Genomic DNA, 18,070 nt, shown 5'->3' on the forward strand with positions numbered 1-18,070 from the left:
GCCACACTGTTACAGCACCAGCCACAGGCAGCCCTTCTTCTCTAACACTGAGCACACTCCTGTCCCGTGACTCACCCCAGATGAACAGTCTCTTCCAGACCACAAGCAAAACAATTACTGTACTCTCCAAAATGTTGGTGGCTTCCACAAAACATGACCTGCTTTATTTGTGTAAAGTCTTTCAGAAGATAAGTGAAATAAAGCTGGACTCTACATATAGTCTGCACAGGTCTGGTCATGGAATAAGTCTCTGTCAAATCCAGACTGACTTTCTTCTCATCCCAAGGCCATGTCAAGTCTTAAGATGGCCCTTAACACTGGGAAAAGAGGAAACAGTCCTTAGCATTGTTGTCTTTTCAATGACTACATAACAACAGATGATCTGAAGGTTAAAAAAAAATAAATAAATCACAAATTTCCAAACTATTTAGCCCTCCAGTTACAAGGTAAGGTTATAAATACGTATTATTTATTACAACTAAGCATATTTAAATGTGAAGTCAGTCAGAAATCCAACTTACAGTCTGATTATAAAACACTGCAGGAGTTCCAATTACCTCATTGCCAGCTCTAGTTTTAGAAACGTTACTGCTGAGTGGAGGATTTTTCTCCTCAAGTCTTTCATCCTTCTTTGCCAGAATAAATAGCTCCAAACTTTGCCATTCAGAGGATCCCAGATTAAATTTAAAAAAAAATACCTCATCTGCTATGTCACAGAAGAGCCACAGTATTCCTTATCTAAGCATCAGAACCCAAACACTTCATCCTGTAAACAATCTAAACTCAGATGATTTATTGAGAAAAAAAACCCACAGGACCATCACTTCCCCTGTCTGTCCACATGTAGCCAGAACATCAGTAAGAAAACTGAAGCAAGTCCATCTCCAATTAAAACCAGAACGCTTTCGGAGCTGTCAGAGGAAGTTCAGATTCCTTCTGACAGCAGCATTTTCTTCCATCAAGCTGGAGCAGAAGCATGTTATCCAACATACTTGACTGCAAAAAATCAGATTTGATTTTTTTCCCCTACAGGCAACTCATTAGACAAAGGTTTTTGTGACTTTAGGAAAATTGCAAGCCAAACCCAGGACGGAGGTTTTTCTGTCAAACTAGAAAATATATACCAGAGAACAGCCAAGTGCTTTTAGTTTTACTTCTTGCCAGTAAAAACAAAGCAACACTAGAGACCAAAACAAAGACTTGCAGGCAAAAAGTCCAGAGTTCCACCTCATTTCCAGGCAGCTTAAGGAAAGAAGGGAAAGAGGTAAAGCTGAGGTTTAAGCTTAGTTTGTTTGGGTCTCTGCAGCAAACACTAACAAAGCTATTTGTACTCAGACCTTAGAAACAGCTGCCAAACATCTGCAAAAATGTATTTTTAAAAATCGTGTACAATGCTGTATTCTACTCTTACTTGTATAAATGCTTTAGGATGAGGCACATATAAGACATTCCATATATATAAAATCCTCCTGTTTTCTGGAATTTAAGCCCACAGGAAAGGTATATACTCAACTCTGCACACAAAGGCAAGAACAGCTCCCCATTGATTCCCCTCAAACTCATGAAAGAAATTATTCAGATTTTACATCACTTGAGAGAAAAGAAAACCCCACAATGAGACAACTTTACAAATAATTGTGCTATTTGCCCCTGGACAGCTAAAATCAGTAACTGTGGTTACCTCTGGTACCCAGAGGGAAAGCTTTGCTATCTACCCCTTCATTGCAGGTATTAAGCACCTATAGATTAGGACAGTTCATTTTATTCTGAGTTAACTTTCTTCATGATAGTATCAGTTGCCATTTAAACTAACACCACTAACAAATACAACCTTGCAAAATTCATTTAATTCCCATGTTACAGATCTCACATGAGAAAATATAAACCATTCAGATCACAAAAAATAAGTCTCATAATAAATCTTGAGAATACTTATTTTTATTAATACTCTACCTAAGGTAAGTCCAGTATTTGACTACCAGGGATGGCTTTTGTAATCTATCCATAAAAATCTCTTAATTGCCAGTTACTACAGGCAATTTAGTCTACCTCTTCACCTGCTCTGCGAGTTGAAAATTTCTCTGGGATCTGAGGACCTCATTTCACAGGACAGTTTTCCAACAGCTGCTTTCACATTAACAAGGCAAAGGGGATACCCCATAAAAACCCACAACCAGCAGCTCCGTTAAGAGACACAAACCACCCCTGGAGCACAGACACTTCTCAAACCACAGCCACTATAAATCATCCAGGACCTCACCAGATCCTGTTCACTGTTACTTTCCTGCAAAATTAAAGTTCCATTCCTCTGATCATTTCTGTCTGTAAAACTCAAGCACTCCCTGTTTGTGGAATGCAAACATGAAAGTGCCATGAGCAAAGCAGTTTATTAAAAAATGTAAATGTACAGACTGAAGTTTTTCATGGTGTTTGCCCAGGTCAAACATTTACCAGCACCACACAAGTGAAACAAGAAACAGTATTAATTAATGTTCGAGGAGTACTTTGATTTAAAATACCAAATGAGTATTCTGAACTAGAGAGAACTTAATGTCAGGGAATCCTGATTGTGACTGGCCAGTGAAATGCAAAGTTACATATTCAAAAGTAAAATAATTGAAGAGTGGATACACCTGATGAGATTGAAAAGTTGGCTTCAAGCTCTCTCTCAAAGCCTTATTCATCAAGAAAGTTGTCAAGGAAGTACAGTATATACTCCAAGCTCACTTAAATTCTGGGACAGGAAACTCCAGCTGCTGCCACAGAAGAATACAGATTGGAATTTTTCATGCACATACCCACCAAAACAAGTCATTACAGCCATTTTACAGAATATGGGGTCAAATACTTTGGATGTGAGAATACACTCAAAAAGGGATTGAGTATATAGTTTAAAAATGACTCACCACAGGCTTCATGACCCAACACAAAAGCATCTCCTCTGACCTCAAGAGCCACAAAGACAGCATGGAACTGGATATTTTAAATGCACTGATATGAGTACAGGGACAAAGGTTAGAGGAAATGAAGTGTGGGAAGAGTCAGTGATTCTCACACAAAACAAGCAACTCTTTCTGCCTGTTTTCAGAGATGATCCATCTTTGGAAAAAAAGTATGACATGTCAGCTTCCATACATTTTTGCTCTTTTCTTGCTATTGCCTCGTGTATTATAAAACAAAGGAGTTTGAGCACTCAAACCCTTGTCATGTAGAAGAAATCTCAATTTTTAGATAGCCTTAGTTGTGCAAAACAACAGGCATATAAACCTTCACTTTTATAGGCTATTTCTTTCCCTTTATAAAAACAACAGAACTAGCAAACTCTTTCTAACAGCAAGAATAGTGAAGAACTGGGTTGGGTTGTTTGTTTCTAATCTGTGCTTAAAGCTCTCTGGTAATAGTTTAATACGTACCAGAAATGAAAGTTTGGAGATATATTGCCTGAAGTCCACAAAAATCCCTTTTTAGTCAAGGCTCTTTTAAGAGTCACACATGGTACCAGTGGCACCATAGGACGGAAATTGTAAAGACCTTGAGAACACACTGAGGGAAAAACTAACAAGGAAAATAAGCACAAAAGACCAGACAAGAGGGTCAAGTAAGTACCAATATGTCAATGGACACTGCTTACAATACCTTGTCTGAAGTCCTGAAAAGAAGAGAAACAGAAAAGATATCCTATTCCTGCCAAAGCATCCTCTCCAGGAGCAGCAGACAGCTCCTTTGACCAGTGCTTACAAGATTTGAAAGCTGTCTGAGGCCACAGTGTTAAAATAAATACTATAGGGAAAGACTACACCAAAGAAAAAGAAATGGGGGAAATTTTAAAAGACTGAAACTTTATGCTGTAAACTAGGCATATACCAGGATCCCTCTTTCAGCATCAAAAGGGAGAGCACACAGAAAGTTTCAAGTCATATGGGAACTCAGGTACTTCCATGGTTCCATAAAAGATGTAATTTAAACCAACAGCAGAATGCAGAGAAGTTAAAATAAAGCTTTACCTACCCTTATCCTCATCTAAAGGCAACAGGAAATTATACTATTTAGCATCATGAACAGAAAAAAAGGGGAAAAAACAATGGCATAAGCCCAGTGGAGTGGTCTGCCTGCTCTCCAGTGTCAGGCAATACACAGGACACCCAGAGATGTGTGAGGGATGGGAAAGGGCAGGCAGGGAGCACATTCCTGGAACACCTGTAGCATATGTAATGAAAATAGGTAATGTTGGAGCTGAAGTAGGATTGAGAGGAAAGCATCCATGCCAGCAGCACGCCCAAATATCCTGGGCTGAGTGTTTAAAACAACAGCTAAACTTTTGCAATATTGCATCTGATCCCCAAACTGTTTCCAGTAGCCCAAAGGAACTGCTGTGAGGGCAGTGGGTCCTTCTTCCCACTGTGTTCCTTGCTGATGCTGCAATCTCCTCTTTGTGCCTCTGTCATGTCATAGGCAAGAAGTCAAAAGAAGGAAGGAAAAAATGCTAAGAGCAGAGCATCACAGCTTGGAGGTTGGAGCCAAAGAGCAAACAAGAACCTGGGAAAAGGATGTCCAGGACTTGTATTAATCTGCTCTTTCAACTTCCCCCTTCCATAGCTGCTCCTCAGATGCTAGAAACAAGAAACCTCAGATGGGAAACGTGCACAAGCTTTGCACACCAGAGTTGATCTCCGTACACAATAAATTTAGCCCTAAAAGGAGAATGTAAATCTTTTCAAATAGGTTGATGACTGAACAGAGGTGATTTGATGACTGAACAGAGGTGAGGATGGAGGTCTCAATACACAAAGTCTGAAGCATTTACATTTGAAAAGATTCCTAATTCGTGTCTGGTTACAAGTGTTCTGAAAGGTACTTGGCATTCAGGTTTGAGTATTTACCATATTTAGCAAACAGCAAAGACTTATATTGCTTTTACATTTCTTTTGGATGATTTCATTTCTATATATATTTGTTCAGTAAATATGGTTCCTCTGAGCTAAAGCACAAATATTATCCCAACACCTCTATATATGGGTAAAGATACATAGCTGGTTTGAAGGTCATAAAGGAAATCTTCAGGAGCTAAGAATACAACCAGACTTCAGAAATAGACCTTAAAACACTACCAATCTTAACCTTTTTATTCTGGACATCTCAGCTAATTGTTAGTCTTTGCTTGATTTCAGACAACCAGAAGTCGCTCTGAGACTCTGACCTGAATACATATCATGCAATTCTTAATGCAAGGAGAAATAAGAACTACAGCCTTCATGATCTGTGACAAAAGGTCAGCAACTCTCTGGTTTACATAGCATTAAACAGTGGGGAAAGTGGAAAAATACTGTTATTTTCAAAAGGACTACAGCATAGATTTCACCTCAGTACAACCTCGTAATCAGAAGTTCATTGCCTCGATCAGAAACAGGTCAAGTCAACTGGGGGAAAACAAGAATTCAGGCACCACAGCCTTTTTTCATTTGTGGAGTCTAAACATTTTACAACAGAAGTGCAAACACGGGAAACTTACTTTCTTTGGTTACCTTCTGCAGTCTGTTAGAAGCAAGCACACAGATTACCTGAGGATCCACTCCCATATTTAATCCCCGAAGTTACCTCGAGGGCTTTTTGAGTTAAACAACTGTCTTAGTCACCAGCACTCCCTTTTCATTTAAAAAGACTCCTCTGAAAAAGCACTTATCTGTATTTTGCTCCTCCCCCACATTTCCCAAAACAAAGGCAAAAAAGCATGGCATTGCTTTTTAAACATTACATTTTTAAAAGCAGAAAGTATTCAGCTTTTATGAAAACTTCAACAATCATATTTGAGCTTACAGACTTCCCAAGAAAAAACATTTATTACAGTAATGGAAGCTTGTCCTTCCTGGATTTTAACAGACTCCCACAACAGCTTATTCCCACCCTAGAAAGGGTCATCTATGTATAACTCTAGACAAAATATGCTCATAGCATTCCAAAGCTCTGTGGTAAGATCACCAAAATAACCCAGCAGGTTCAATTCACATCTCAGATGTGCTTTGTTTTTCGTGACAAGATGTACACTCAGAAGAAATGGTTAAGTGAGCCTTGAGTACACCCTTACCTGGCTGCCCTAAGTAGCACACACCCATCCTTCAGCAACGAGGACACTTCTCAAAACACTCCAGTCACCTCTCCTACTGCTGCCTGACGAGTAACAGCAACGAGGAAACCTCGAGCAGGTTACACTCCTGAGAGACCAGAGAGTACTCCAGCAATCACTACTTAACATCCCCCAGCCACAGCACAAGAAGCCCGGATCTTGGAGTTTAACATGTAAAAAAACAAGTAAGAAGTTTACTATTTGAAACTATGCCAAGTAACCAAGCTGAACAGAAGTGCCTGATTGAAATTTCAGCTTGTAAAAACTGTGGGTTTTGACAATTGAAGTATATTTCATTTAGAGCTAACAGCTCAATTAACAAGAAGTAAAAACATTCATCCACTTGACAATGAAATTTTCTTCTACTCAAGTATCCATGTCTTAGTCATCATGAACGTGCTTGTATTCCTATTTAAAATGCCTTTCTCAGTAGCAATTGCTAACATCACCTGATAGTCATACATTTTATGCATAAGTATCTTCTAAGCATACCAAAAAAATCTGCAGATTCCAACTAGTTTTGCTGATTAAGATCCACCCTGCAAAGCATTAATGAGCAAGGCAAAGGTCTTGTCACCACAGTTTCTTTGCTGGTTGTTCCTGCCCAGCTGTGAGGGAAGAAAAAAAGGAAACAATGTAAGACATGTCCACATTTTCTGCTATACTGAGTTAATCCTACTCCCATAAATCAAGAAATACACCTCTTGCATCATTCACATTTAATGACTCAAAATTTAGACCAAAAGTGACTTCTAGAGGTCAACCGGTCCCAATATCTACTCAAAACCAAAGTGAAGTTCATCGTCATGGCAGACACCGTGTTAGACTGTCTGGCTCAAAGCTTCTGGTCCACACTGACAGAAACCAGCAAATGCCCTCGACTGCTTTGTTTTTTTGACAGGAAGGTTTCCAATTGCTGAAGAAATAACCACTGCTTGTTTTCAGGTCACAGTGATGGATGGAAGATAGGATATAAAAACAGCTGAAACAAAGCTTAGGATGGCCACAGGAACAGAGATATCAGACAATACCTCTCCCAGTCCTGACAAAGCTGGAGGGCCAGAAGAATAAAAAGACACCAGAAGAGAGATGGAAAGTGTTCACCTTATTCATCTATTAACCAGAAAAAAAAAACATCAGGAACAACCTTATCAAGGAATCCAGGATCTTCTCTCCAATTAGTGAAGCTAGAGCTGGACTTCCAATATACGATATTGCCCCAATCAAAGATTCCCTCACACTTTGTATTCATCTCAGATTTACTCTCAATTCTGAGTACAACAAGCAGTATTTACCCCAATTCAAATAAACAATGACAAGTTGCCATTTCCAAGAGGAGCTGTGTGTTAGGCTCACTACACAGAACACAACTTCCAGCAATTTCAAGTAGGTTTAATTCAGTAGCAGTTTTAAGCAGGTTTTTCTTTTCTTTAAATGGAAAGCTTAGCTCAGGGCTGCTGTGTTTGCCACTCCACTAACCAGCCCACTTGTTCAATACATTCTGTCCTTCAAGTGGAGGACACAGCAAAATGAACTGCATACACTTTCACAAGATTATAGGGGCAGATGACTGAGGGACCAAGAAGATTCTGTAACATCAAGCCCTTCATCCCATACAAGCAAAAGAAGTTCTCATTTTTAGCCTCACAGAAGATATATTGTTATTTGCATGACAATAGGGCATTAAATCTGAAAAGAAAGTCTCCACTATATCAATAATTGAAAAGACATTCTGTGCCAAAGCTGGATTATGATTCACCAACTAATCCTCCTGCCAATGGCAATATGGAACCATCTCCACAGGGATCCTCAAGTCCTACCTGAATGACCACTGCAGTACTTAGCACTATACACGTGCAACCCTTCCTCTACTTTCAACATCCAAAAAGCAACTGATCTGTCAACTATTTCACTGATTTGTCATCTCTTCTCTATTCCTTCAGTAAACTGCCATTCTAATTCCTTGTCTGTTTTTGCTGATGCTGTCTTGCTTCTTTGGAGTGATTGCTTTGCATTTCATTTACCTTTTAAACACTAAATTATTTAACAGTAGGAAGTCACAGCAAATGCCAGGAAACTCGTTTATCTGATCTTCAAAACCTCCAGTTGGTCAGATTTCTGTATTTTTAATTACAATGGTATACAAATACACCAACAGAACTGAGAGGCTACCAAGCAAGTTCAGAATCAGAGACACTCAAATGTCAATACTGGAAGACAGATACATTTCTTTTTATGCACAGACAACTGATTTGAGTAAAATTTATCTACATGACAGACCCTGTTCACGATAACTTTCAGTTAATATATTGCTGCATTACCACAATTCTGACTCATCACTTGCCCAGAGTATTCCACTGGTCAGGCACTGATCCACCTTCACACAAGCTGGAAGGAAGGAACACAACACTGCAACAGAGCTACAGACCAGTAAGTTCCTACATTAATACAGCATTACTTAAATGTCTCCATGAGAAGTAAATTATAGACATTTGGCTGACAAACATTACTGACTCAGACTCAGAATAAGGAATTGTGCATCAGTAAAGAAAAACCACTTTTCTCAATGTAATTCCCACAAGTCACTAAATGGGAACTAAAGTGTCACTAAAGACACTAAGATAAAAGCTGAAGTTCAGGGTTTTTTTAAGTTTCCAGCCTTTACTATGCATTTGAAATCTCCTGCCTTCCCACTCTTTCTCACTATAAAAATTTAAACCTTCTGTGTGTGCTTATTTGAATATCAATGCTTAAAAACACTCTTCCACATAACAGCAGTGCGAGAACATAAACTTGAGGAACACGCTGAAAAGTTCCTTGTGATCTGTTATTTTCTGCATGCCTTGCAAACCCCTCCTGATAAATGTCTGTTCTGCAATTCCCTTGAGAAATACTTTGTTGAAATGGCATTGGGACAGAATGTATGTTTTTACAAGTGGCAATAAAATTATTCAAGTAGCTTGCCTAAAAAAAATCCAAACATGTAAAGCATTTTTCTACAGAGAAAATGCAAGTAAGCCATTTATAAGAGTGCACATTTTTTCATGCTTGTGATGAACTTTAAGTCTTTTAAGGTTAAAACAATATTAACAGAAAAGATTTCTCAAGTAAGAAAAATATCTTTGTTATTAGGACAATTTTCACAGCACTGCACATTCAAAACAATTCATGTAAAGTCTCACAGTCTAAATTTAACATGCAGTTAATAATTCTACAGCTCTTTATATCCAAATGTAAACAGATGAACATTCAAATCTTATATCTAGACAAAGACCACTTTGCTTAGTCTAATACAAACACTTGTAAAATTTCTGTACTTTTTACAGTACAAATTTTTATACTTTTATAATTAGAAAATTTCCTGGGCTAGAACCAAAAAAAGCTCATTTCCTGCCTGCAAAGCTGCAGTGCACCACCCACATGCACAGGCCAGAGGGGATGACTGGGAACACTGTGACCCACTGTGCATCAGGCACCTGCCCTCTGCTAAAAAACAGCAACAAAGAGGATTTCAAACCTACATCATGGTTACCCAAACTTTTTTAAAAGACTGACAGTAAGAACATCACCCCATCAGCTGTCCCACATGGCACTTATACACACATTAAATTTGTACAACTCCCCATTGCAGCAGTCACTTCGATTTTGTTACCCTTCCATAGGTTAGACCCTAAAGCTAAGAACCTGTATCAGTAAATTGATTGTTATTGAATAAATGTACCATTTCAAGAAGTTAAACAAATGCAGCACCTGCATTTATTTTTAGGACTGAAAATATGCCTTTAACTCATGTTTTTCCCATGTGTTAGCAACCCTTTCTGAATTCCAAAGTAGCTGTAGCAGTGCCAGCTGCAGCAGACACGTGTTATACCTTCCCTGGTAAGACTCTTGCTCTCATTTATACCTAAGGCTTAACTGCTCAAGCTTCACTAAATGCTAATGTTCCCAAGCTGGATTATCCAGTCACCTCCAACATCTCTTCATGTCACTGCTTTCCAAGGAAGTCTTCCCAAGCCTACACCTGTCCCGAGGTACACTAGTTTTATTGTGATCAAATATAAAGCCTGGTTTGCTTGAATACAGTCTTTAAAAACAAAAAGCTAAACCAGGTTAGTCAAGCACAACTACTGAAAAAGCAGTTGTCACGTTGCATCTCCCTAAATAACCAAGAAGTTTTAAATTGGTGTCATTTTCTTCAAAAACATAAAATTTCAGAAAGCAGTATGAATCATGTACTATTTGTGACTTTAAACTGACATTTAAAAAGCCAGGGATCAAACTGATATGATTCAGAAGCTTTTTTCCTCACTTTCTTTTTCCTGTACTAAGATCTTTAAGAAGAAAAAAATATTTGTGCTTCTACATTTTGATTAAGTGTGTGGTGTTGGTGGACAGTTTACAGCACCCTGGTGATGTCACACAATGATTTATGAATTACTGTCAAACTGATACAGCAGAATGGGAAACCAGCAAAATATTGCTGGCCTAAGTTGAGCATTAGATGAATAAAATTTTTGGGTCTCTTTCAAGTTTTGCATATTGTGATACAACCTGGATTTAAGGAGAGCTTACAAAGTAGTAGTTTCTTGCTGCTAAGAAGGGAAGGTCTTACTCCCTTCTCCTTTCACAGCTGGTTACAGCAATCTCCACAGCTTATTGGGCATTTTATAGAGCTGCTTAACTTCCTAACTCTTCCCCTTTGGGAAGCTGGGTATCTTCTACCAGCTCAAATACATAGTGGAAAGGACTCAAAGGGCTGAAATAAATACCAGAGCTTATCAAAAAAGGAATGTGTATGGAAACTCCCACTTCCATGCAGGGTAAAACCAGTCATATTAAGCTGTATGAGCCACCCCCAATCACCCAAGGTAACTTTTTGGACTCATTCTGCTAGTAGTGGGCTGTAGTTTTCACAGGATGTTAAAAGAAGCATCCAGAAAGGTCCTCTGGCTGCATGAAGACAAGCCAGGTGCTGGAAGGTGCAGACAACAGTTCTCCACTGCCTAGGGCTACAGTTTCAAGGCAGCATAAGCCTGCTGAACTACTATAGAATCATCTTCAGCCTGGCACTTGTTCACTGGACCAGCCACATGGTGTTTCAGCATGCTAAAGAAACAGAAGAGCTTTTAGTTCATTTATCAAATTAGTTTATGCCAAATTAGAGGGTGAAATGGCTCAGCAAAGGATCCAGCATTGCAGCTGGCAGCAGAAAAAAGGATGCAAGTAGCAGAGCCAGGAGCGAGCAATGTACATTACTGGGACTCCACAGCTCGCAATTCAACTCTCCCTAAGATTCCAGTGGTGCCAGAAATGAACATTTGAAGCTATTCCAGTAACAGAGGGCCCCAAAATAGTCTTAAGTGGGACAAAATACGATTACCAGAAAAAATTAGGATTATATCATAAGCTGACTTGACATTTTCAGGTTTTCTCTTTCCAATCTAAAGCAAAACATTTATTCTCTTGATGAAAGATAAAACTCTTCTACATAAGTCTGGAAAAAGAACTTGAATTCCACAAATTTTGATTCATTTACTCTTATTACTTATTACACTGGCTTGTCATATCTTACAGGAATTGCAGCAATTCCTCATCCTAAACTCAGTAATGAGGAGCTGGGAGTCTGTTCTGTCACGCTTCCCACATATTCAAACAGTGAGGATTTAGTCAAGTCTTAGTTATCTTGATTTCATTTCACCAGCAACGTGAGTTATGTGTGACAGCAGCTAAAATACTGCAGTAAATGCACCCCAAGCCAGAAATCTGCTCCAAAAGACTTTAGTATAGTTACCTATGATAGTCACTGACTAAATGTCAGGGCTGAAAAAACCTGCATTCTAATATGCTTACACAGTTCAGGACTTTTGGAGACTCTGAAGATTTGCTCATCTGCTCTAGAAATCCTATTAGAATTTGTGATTAATGAGATATTTCAACAAGATGCTTGTATATTTGAAGACGTGGTAGCTTTAAATGAAATATCCTTCTTCAGTAAGTCTTACTTTTTATCCTTTAGGTATCAGAAGATGTCTTTGCCAATGTGCTGGATAAGTGAAAATGCAAACAAGGCAGACTTCTTACTTCTTAAAGTAAGCTGGGAAAAGTGAGACATGACAGGAGCACTGTACCAAGGGTAAAGGTTTAGAATGCAAGTAAAAAACCAACACCCTTAAAACTAAACTGTACACAAAGCCTTCTCTTACCTTTATGTGCCACTTATCCTGCACTGGGAACATTCCCCCTTGCTCCCCAGTTTTCTTGGCAGAAATGCAATGTTAGCAAACTCCAGATTTCCGAGTGTGAAAGAAGATTCACAGTTTACTGTTTTCAGTACTTTGCTGGGTGCTGATCTGTTTTCTCTGCTTTATCGTCTCATACCATTACCAGAACTTGTCTTGCCACAGCTCCCTCTCCACTGCTTTTCCAGCTATGGAGACTGACACTTTCCCTTTCCATATACTGTCAGGCACAGCATATCTTGAATACTACTATGGGCCACTAACTCCATTACATCAGAAATTCAGCCTTTGATGAACATCTAATTATGGCCCAGAGGCATAAGCCTGAGATTACTCAGCCTATTCTTACACACACAGCAAAGTCCATTCTTCCAAAAAAATCTTTCATTTCCACTACTGATGTTTTGTTAATTACTAGATTTCAGCAAACAATACTCCAAAGTTAGGAAACAATACACCACCTTATGCCCAAGGCTTTGAAACAGCAGCCAAGGGAATTCCAAGAAAAACAAATGGTTTGTTTCTTGAGGAACAAACACAAAAGCTCACAAAAAACCCACTAATTCATGCCATACCACTTACCTGAAATAAAAGGAATTACAGAACAGACATAGCTAAGTCAGACCTGCTTTAACAACCATTGGTTAAGACTGAGAACCCATCCAAATAAAGCCTAGCAAGTTCTAGAGATGACAGGTATTTTGAAGGGCAGTTAAAAACAGTTTGTTGAGCTGCTTCTGGCTGCAAACAATCCCTAAGTCACCACTGCATAATTAAAGCTTTGAATTTATCTTTTCATATTTGAACACAACCATAAAACAAAAGCAGACTTTTCCCTGGCAACTCACTAAACTGCTGAGAAATCCTCTGTGCTTTGCACTTGTTATCAGAAGAAAAAAGTGAAGGAAGGATTCAGAAATAAATTCTGTCAGTCTTAAGCCTCTTGAGTTCAACTAACAACCAACACTTTCACCATCCTCATTCTCCTAAGGCACTTCACAGTTTCATCACCAGTGACAAGACTTTATGCCATTTGATCTTCTGACTAAAACACTCCTTCCCATTTTCATGCTATTGCAGTATTTTGAAGTACAGGCTACGGGTCTCAACTGCTCACCTCATTCCTTATCCCAGCCATGATGCACAAAACACATTCCAATGTCTTAGATTTACATGCCCTTTTACCTGAAGAAACAGTATAAGCAATTCAAGGCATAAGAATTGCAGAAACAGTGAAGTGTAAGATTTATTTTTTTATTCATTGTATGCCATGTAAGGGGAATGGTCCAAAACACTAAATCAGTCAGCCAAAGTCAGTTCTTGCCACAGTCTCCTGCAAAGCAGAGCAGGATTATTTGTTTCTAGAATCAAAATCATTAATAAGCCTTTTCTGAAGACAACTTCGCACAGCTTCCTTTTAACATATTTACTATTAAAAAACTGAGGTCAGTAATTTTCTTAACGTCATTTCTGAAAGACAAGTTTTCTTCAAAGTGCATCAGCACTTGCAAGAGCAAGGTCAAGGAACAAGGAAGATTTCCTAATAAATTTAGAACTTGGAAGCATTCAGGTATTCCACAGTAACTAGTTTTATTTCCCTGTAATACAGAATGAAGACTTCCAGATAAACAGTCACTCAAAACTACCTGTAGCTGCAACTCAGCTGTCCAAAACCTGTCCTTATCAAACTGATATTAAGTAGCCCCTCGGAAATCAGGTGCCAGTCTCACCTCTGCCCCTACCAGGTATGAACAAGGCAAGTTATTCCTTTAATAAGAATTAACCCTCTGTGGGATTAACTTGCATACAAAAAGCTTTAGCAGATACATCCCAACAATCCCATTATGCAAGAGATTATTATAAGACTGGTCTGTTTTAAACTGCTTATCAGCTGACCTGTCCCACTGACAGCAACACTGGCAGTGCATGGACAAACTCAGATCCAGCTGTTTTGCCCTCAAAAATCAAGGACCAGTATCAGATCACAAAACTAACAGCCAATGGCTTGCTACTGATGCAGGAACAAGCCAATCCTGGAGTAAGACAACAACCCATGGCCAACATTGCAGATCTTGCCAATGGAGCCTGACTTACATCACTAATAAACCCCTTGACTCTATATTTCAAACAGCCACCAACTAGCCTTAGCTGCTTTCATGAACAAATCCACTGAAAAATTAGTGGTTTCTGAAAACAAACTGTTCTTAGTAATTCATACATAGTAATTCATACCTGCTGAACACCTGGCATTGAAGGCTTTTATCCACCACTCTTCATGTCTTAAAAAATAACCATTTATCAGTTCCCACAAACATTAACATCCCCTCTATCTTTCTAAGGGAAATCATGGAAGTGAAAGAAAAAAAAAAAAAGAAAGCTAGAAGGAATGCAGAAAGCAACCTAGTTTGGGGACCTCTGCCAAGCCAATCACATTATACATCGAAAGAGCATTTGATTAAGGGTATATGAACAACTGGCAAAAAAAGAAAAAAGACAACCTTTCTGCATTCACCTACTGTCCTGGAAATTGGAAAGGCATGTCCCCTTGAGTTACCCCTCTCTCCCACAGATCATTACCAAAAGAGTGCAGCCTCTTCACCTGTGCCCTAACAATTTCTCATAGCACTTACAAAAACGAGCACAGCTCTGTAAGCACTTCAGTAATGATGAGTGGGAATACCTAATTTTTTCAACCACAACCTGGAGAGAGCAGGACATACAGCAAGAATTTAGAAACATGTATCAGCCTGTTTTAGGGAGATGTGCTCTAAATTCACCAGCAACTTTGCCACAGTCAGTGGTAAGCTTAAGAAAAATCTCATCCAAGAACTAGTCCTAAAACAAATCCTATTTAATGAAGGAGAAATATTTACTATGGAAGGCTGAGCTCGCTTTGGCAGGTGAGAAGATTCACACCTTGCTAATTGCACACACCTGGATACAGAGGGACCCTTTATTTAAATACATTGTGAACAGACACAGTAACAAAACAAGATTACAAAGTTAATTTGAACACGCTCATTCAATATTTTCTCCATTCCTGTGCTCTGATACTAAGAACAACATGATGTAACACAAAGCAAAACCCCAGCTCACAGTCAGTGCTTGCATTCAGCAGCCCAGCAGGGAAGTCAGCACGTCTCCTCAGGTCTCCAGGCAGTCCTGGCCATCAGACACGGAACACCTGAGCTTGGTCAGGGCAGACGTCCTGCAGGAACAGAAGGTGCAAGACAGTAAAAATCTCTCTCCTCATGGCTGCTTTATTGCAAAGTACTAGAATTTGTTACAGTCACCTTCTAACAGCCAGGTACGCACAGAAGAGTCAAACCCCGCTCTCAGGTGCTAAAGAAACATCACTGTAATAAACACAATTCTCTTCTCCCTTTTTTAAGGTGCACCTGTCACCTTACCCTCTATGTGTCACACCAGGAGGAACCAAAGGAAAAAAAATTCAATTTACAATCAAGACAGTGAGGGCAGATCACACAATCTCCAGTTTTTCTATTTGGAAAAGTGCTGGGTATCCCATACAAGAGCTAACTTGGGAATTTTCAGACCAACCCAAATACTCTGCTTTAACCACTATTTTTAAGACCAAATCTCCCTCAAATTTGTAATCTCAGCTTCTATTTCAGGACATGCCAGATTTCTAAGGACAGGAAAAAAATTTTATCACTTCCCCTCAACTTCCTAAACTCTAAAGTTACAGTATTTGCCAGTAAGTAATATGGTTCTAAAAATGCTAAGATCTCATCCCTTCTAACAAGTATATAGTGTAGGTGTGAGAGAAAACAAGAGATGATAAACCAGTATTTCACTACCATTTCACTATCTTCAAATAGATTATGCCTCTGGATTATGGCCAGAATGAAAAAAAAAAAACAGGCTAAGAAAACAAATCTTTGTTTTCAACAGCCGATTATGTTTGTATTCTTATGAAAATAACAATGATCACTTCAGAATAACATACATGTGCTATAAAGTGGTCTCTCTAGTGGGTCACACATGCAAGGCCGAGGGGTGGGGAAAACCCACACCTTTCCACTCAGGGGTGGGAAAAAACATTTTTTTGTAGCATTGAGAAACGTTTTTAAATAGCATTTATTTCATCTTTATCTTATCCTTTCTCGATTTCTGTTCAAGCATATTTTTTAATAGATGCATTTGTAGAGCAATATCTGCATAAATCGATAAATCAATAAATATACATAAGTGGGAGGTGCATGCTAAGAGGTGTTTCTACCATAGGCACGTGCAGCCAAAAAAGTTGGAGGCCACTCCTCTAGAAAGCAGCTCTTTTTCTCTGACAACACGATTGTCCCTCTTTTCTACTGAGTAAAAAGCCCTCCCTCGTTTTTCTAGACACCACTGAGTTATCCGCAAGTTGGACCAATTTTTCTCACTCAGAAGGTGATTTTGGGGGTCTTTTTCTTAGGGTATCTCCAACGGGCAGCTCCACACCTACCCTGAGCTGCCCTCAAAGGACATCCCCGCTCAGTTCCCCGCTGCCCAGGGCAGGGAGGGCCGTACCAGTTTCACTCCAGCGCTGGTGTTCCCAAGGATCGCAATGAATGGCGCCTCACAAGGCACGTGGCTCCGGTGTTTTCAACCCTACGGTCGGGGCTTTTTTTTTTTACCACCTCAAGGATAAGGGACTTCAGTTCCTCAGGGACAGGCAACAGAACATAAAGACCTGGACAGAAGTATCAAAAAAACCCCACGCTGTGATAAACGACCTGCTTGACAAGGGAACGTGCACGTGATGAATGGATAAATAAATACAATTAAGGAGCCATGACATATTATGGCTTTGAAGGAACCAAGGGAAGACATGTAAGGGAGAATACTGAAAGCCAAGCACTCAGACCCTCACCCAGCTCTTCCCCCTCACCCCCCCGAGCTCCGGCGGCTCCCCCAGGCCCCCTCACCGGTGGCCCACAGCACCCACAGCCGCCCGCCCTCCGCGGACGAGGAAAGGCGGCGGGCCCGCGGTCCTCGCCACTGACCTGCCGGCGGCGGCTCCCACCCAGGGCCGGGGCGGCCGCGTCCCCTCAGCCCGCGCAGCCGCCGCGCTCCCGCACGCACAGGGCCGTCTCACCTGCCCCTTCCCGCCGGCCGCTCGGATCCCTCCGCTCTCACCTCACAGCAGTGCTCTATTCTCTTCAGGAGGAGCCTACCAGCAGAATACCCGGTTGGGTCGGGAGCGCCCACGGACCACCGCCCGCCATCACCGTTACCTCAGCAACCCGGTGCGGTGCCGAAGCGCGAACCACACACCGGGACTACTTCACGTCCGCGGACGAAAACAAACTGGTTCCAAACGCGCGAAGGCCGACGGGACGCTTTTAAAGGGCCGCGCGGGGCACGCCGGGAGCTGTAGTCTTCCCGCAGAGGCGCCACGCCCCCTCACGGCCGCAGCCAATGGGCGGGCGGGGGGCGGGGCTCCCCCGCGGTGCGCGCGCGAGGGGCGGTCCCTGGAGTTGGTTGTTGCGCGGGCGCGGCGCTCGCAGCCCCGTCCCGGGAGCCGCGTCCTCGGCGGGGCCCGGCGGGAGCGGCACCGGAACCCTGAACCCCGACCCCGCACGGAGCCGCCGCGGGGCTGGGGAGCCCCTGCCAGGTGAGGGGCGGCAGGGGGGCGGCGGCCCCTTGCGCCGCCGGGGGAGGCCGGGGGGCGGTGGCGGTCGGGTTCCCTCGGCGGGGCCCCGGCGGG

At 41.0% G+C, this 18,070-nt stretch overlaps 2 protein-coding genes across 8 annotated transcripts in view; one reads left to right on the forward strand and one right to left on the reverse strand.

Annotated features, from left to right (window-relative positions):
• The window catches only part of HMG20A (high mobility group 20A), a 39,116-nt gene extending 21,666 nt beyond the window's left edge, over positions 1-17,450 (reverse strand). For 2 of the 7 annotated variants that reach the window (XM_027698019.1, XM_027698020.1), the window contains exons 1-3: positions 17,367-17,450; positions 16,891-17,053; positions 15,457-15,568 (exon numbers count right to left, since the gene is read on the reverse strand). The gene's annotated coding sequence lies outside the window, so the exon portion shown is untranslated. The remainder of the gene's footprint in view (positions 1-15,456; positions 15,569-16,890; positions 17,054-17,366) is intronic. The other 5 variants (XM_027698013.1, XM_027698016.1, XM_027698017.1 and 2 more) reach the window with 4 other exon arrangements.
• Positions 17,451-17,900: 450 nt separating this feature from the next.
• Positions 17,901-18,070, forward strand: part of PEAK1 (pseudopodium enriched atypical kinase 1) — a 111,939-nt gene continuing 111,769 nt past the window's right edge. Inside the window, exon 1 of the mRNA XM_027697990.1 lies at positions 17,901-17,977. The gene's annotated coding sequence lies outside the window, so the exon portion shown is untranslated. The remainder of the gene's footprint in view (positions 17,978-18,070) is intronic.

This window comes from Neopelma chrysocephalum, unplaced genomic scaffold (genome assembly GCF_003984885.1).
Source record: "Neopelma chrysocephalum unplaced genomic scaffold, ASM398488v2 Primary Assembly neopelma1_124, whole genome shotgun sequence".
Taxonomy (NCBI): domain Eukaryota; kingdom Metazoa; phylum Chordata; class Aves; order Passeriformes; family Pipridae; genus Neopelma; species Neopelma chrysocephalum.